Raw genomic sequence first — 4,079 nt, forward strand, 5'->3', positions numbered from 1 at the left:
TCTGGTCCTGTACATAGCCCCCAAGGACCACATCATCTCAGCAGTTCTCCCTGCCATGGACCAAGTTCTAAGTAATTCACAGAACAACCCCACCAGGGCACAGCTTGGAATGTGCAAGATCGAACATCCTTCCTGCCACTCGTTGGCTCACTGGTCCTCAAGCACAAACAATGACCTCTGCTAACTAAAAAATAAAAGGGCCTTGCAAAGTGAGGGATAACAAGCATTTATCGAAATCAATAAGAATAGCTACTGTGGATGCTCTGATTCAGGCATAATCCCAAATAATGTCCTGATCAGGAGACAAAGGTGAGGGGTATTTATGAGAAAGGAGAGGGGAACAATGACATCAATAGAAGGAAGACAAGTGGTGTTAATTCTAAATAATGTTTTAAATTTTCAGTCCAGTAGTCATCATTATTGCTTTCTTGTTATCCTTGCAAATAGTTCTCTGGGTCCTCCGTGTTGCTTAGGCCCAGTCCCAAGGGTATTTTGCCCTGCTTTAACCTTCCGAGGTTTCAGGCAAACCTTGTACAAACTCATGTTGTGCAAGGCAGCTCCTCTGGCACGGCAGCTCTGGCTCCATTTAAAGCCGCTCTGTTTATATTATTGGAAATCTATGCTTGGGAAGACTCACTCATTGTCTCAGTGAGCCTGGGACGCCCTGACTGCCTGCCCAACCGATGCTGTATCAGTCTGAGTGCTGGGGACCAGGGGAGGAAATGAATTCCTTTACTAATGGCCTCAAGTATTATTCCACAGCAGCCCCCCTTCCCTGTGGGACATTTTTCTTTGCACCCAAGAATGTTTGCAGTTCCCCAAGATCAACCTCTTAAGCTTCCAAAAGGCTGGAAAAAGGCCATTAGGGAGGATGGAATGGCTAGGCCTTTGTGGAGCAAGTGGGAGTGGCCACCAAGGGCGTTTCATAGGCAGAGCTTCTCCAGCCCAGGGCTTCAGGCAGCACCTGCGCCCCGCTGGTCCTCAGGAATTTTCTTTTGAGAAGACATAGTCTCTTTGCTGTGCAGAGGGGTGAGAAACAACAGTTAAAAAATTAATGTGAACAACAAGTGTTGATGAGGATGTAGAGGAAAGGGAACCCTTGTGCACCCTTTTCTCCACATCCTGAGAAAAGGTGGGATTTACAGACTGGTGCGGCCACTGTGGAAAACAGTATGGAGGTTTCTCAAGAAATTAAAAATGGAACTTCCTTATGATCCAGTCATTCCACTTCTGGGGGTATATCCGAGTAAATCCAAAACACCAATTTGAAAGAATATGTGCACCCCTACATTTATTGCAGCACTATTTACGATAGCCAAGATACAAAAGCAGCTGAAATGCCCAATAGATGAGTGGATAAAAAAGAACGAAATCTTACCCTTTGCAACATCATCAAGTGAGGGCACTGGGAGTGGAGAAACACCTGTTCCTTAAGCCTGGAAAAGGACAATGAAAGGAATGCTTCCCAGTCTTCACTAAACACCTCATTTCCATTTTATCTGTAGTACTGGACCTAGCGCAGGGTGTCAAACTCATTTTCACCAGGGACTACATCTGCCTTCAAAGGGCCGAATGTCATTTTAGGGCTGTATAAATGTAACTGCTCTTTAGGGGCAAGGAGCTCTATATTCGGCCCTTTAAAGGCAACAGTGAGGCTGGTGTGACCACTGGTGAAAATGAGTCTGACACCCCTGACCTAGAGGGTAATTATGCTGAGTGAAAAAAGTTACACAGACAATAACAAATTCCATATTATTTCAGCTATACATGGAATCTAAAGAGCAAAATAAACAAACAAAATTAAAACAGACTCATAGATACAAGAGAACAGACTGATGTTACCTGAGAGGAGAGGGGTTTGGGGGCTGGGTGAAAAGGTAATGGGATTAAGTATGAATTGGTAGTTACAAAATCGTCATGAGGATGTAAAGTACAGCATAGGGAATATACTCAGTAATAGTGTAATAATTCTGTATGAGGGGGGACCCTTCGAAAACCAGAATTACCTTCTGGAGTGGTGGCACCTTGTAGTACAGGCTACTCCTGCTAGGTGAATGTTCTAGGCTGCATTCAGTTTCAGTGAATTTTTAAAAAGATTTTATTTATTTATCTTTAGAGAGGAAGGGACGGAGAGAGGGAGAGGAATATCAATGTATGGTTGACTCTCCTGTGTCCCCAGCTGGGAACTGGCCTGCAACCAAGGAATGTTCCCTGACTGGGAATCGAACCGCGATTCCTTGGTCCGCAGTCAGTGAATTTTTTTGGAAGACTTTCAACTCCTTTGCCCATTTCATGATGGCTGATTTACTAGTGCACCTGCCCACACTGTGCTGGCATTCAGCAGTTTTTGACCAAAGACCATCATGACCCCTGTGCCCCACCCTCCCTACTCACCCCCATCTTGCTCCAAGAGACTTTTTTGTTGTTTGTTTCCCTGAAGGAAAAAAAGTCTTCACAGGAAACCTGTTACCCCTGTGGAAAAGATGAAACAAACAAACAAAAAACCCTGCAGAAGCACTAAAAACTATCAAAATCTCAAAATCAGTGAGTTCAAAAACTGTTTTGAGCATTGGAAAAAAGTCTCTATAGGTGTACTGCATCAAATGGAGAGTACTTTGTAGGTTACTGAAGTTTAAGCATGTAAGAATAAATATACAACTTTCTATAAATAAATTTCAGCGTTTTTACTGGTCCTCCTTCATACGGTGCCAGGTGGGTACTGGAAATATCAGGGGATACATTGTGCAGTGGTCCCCAACCTTTTTAGCACTAGGGAGTGGTTTTGTGAAAGACAATTTTTGTATGGTGCGGGGGCACGGTTTTGGGATGATTCAAGCATGTTCCAGTCAACCTCACCTCCCGCTGCACAGCCCTGAGGCCTAACAGGCCCCGACCAGCACCAGTAGGGGGCCAGGAGGTTGGGGGCCTATGCTGTGAAGTATATAATTGTCTAACCACTATGTTGTAAACCTGAAACTAATACAAAATAGTGAACGTAACCTATAACTGAAAAATAAAATTTAAAAAAATTGGTATTGTTTCTGCAGAAAAGCATTCCTCAAAGATATCTGCGAAGTACCGACCACAGGCGATATGGGGCTTGACTTGAGTCTGCAAGGGCCGCATGGCCCCACGTATCCCTGGCAGTCCCCTTGGAAGGCCCCTGGTCCAGCGGTCGCGCCCCTGCCAAAGCCCGGTAAGCACCCGGACCCCCGCCTCACCACTACCAACCCCCGCCCCCGCCACCAGCATCCGACCTGCCAGCCTCACCACCACCAACCCCCCCTCACTGCCGCGCAGCGAGCCCCGGGGCCCACCGTTCCGACCCCCGCAGCAGACTGCCAGGCCGCGTCCCAACCGCAGGACACCACGTGACCGGGCGCAGCCAATAGGGTCCTCTTGGGCTCCCGGTGGAAAGCGGCTTTCCAGCGGGGTACGGGGTGGGCGTTGACCGCAGTGCCTGGCCTGGCAGCGGCAGCAGTCCACGTTGCTCTGGGGAGTGACCTGTGCTTTTTTCCTTGGGTGTGCGCCTGGCAGGCTGTAGAATCCCCGAATGACTCAAGATCTTCTAACAATGTTCCATTTTTGGCCTTCCACTATTTGTCCTGACGACCTCCTAACCTCCTGTCCTCCCACCACTCCTGCACTCCCCTCCTGCTTCCGCTGGGCTGTAGGACACTGGCCTTTTAGTTTCTCCATAAAGTTTGCTTTTTATTTTTATTGAACTAATGCATGCACATAGTGTTCAAAGTCAAACAGCACTACAAGGTTTATAAGAACAATTAAGGAACAGCAGCTGCCTGCTCACATCCATGGACAAAGAAATTGATCATTTTCTGGGCGCCAGGCTCTGTTTCAGCACCTTGAATAAAGCAGTGACCCAAGTGGACCAAGTCCCTACCCTACCACAGCGGCTATTCTAGTGTAACTGCCTCCAACCCTTTTAGCTCTTCCTTCCGTATTTCTCAATCATGTGCTTATATTGCTACTTCTTTTCTTTCTTTTCAACTTTAGACAGTATCTGATATAGCTCCTACTACAGGTGAGGCTTTAGTTCTCTTACACGTGGATCCCTGTAC

General features: G+C 46.8%; 1 long non-coding RNA gene across 1 annotated transcript; it reads right to left on the reverse strand.

Annotated features, from left to right (window-relative positions):
* Window positions 1–501: 501 nt before the first annotated feature.
* LOC119002741 (uncharacterized) lies at window positions 502–3,363 on the reverse strand. The gene is made up of 3 exons (XR_005069800.1): window positions 3,318–3,363; window positions 1,379–1,436; window positions 502–1,017 (listed from the first exon to the last, which is right to left on the reverse strand). It is a non-coding gene; the product is annotated as an uncharacterized LOC119002741 (long non-coding RNA).
* Window positions 3,364–4,079: the final 716 nt, after the last annotated feature.

Source organism: Sturnira hondurensis, unplaced genomic scaffold (genome assembly GCF_014824575.4).
Source record: "Sturnira hondurensis isolate 20B ecotype Veracruz unplaced genomic scaffold, ASM1482457v3 Scaffold0018097, whole genome shotgun sequence".
Taxonomy (NCBI): domain Eukaryota; kingdom Metazoa; phylum Chordata; class Mammalia; order Chiroptera; family Phyllostomidae; genus Sturnira; species Sturnira hondurensis.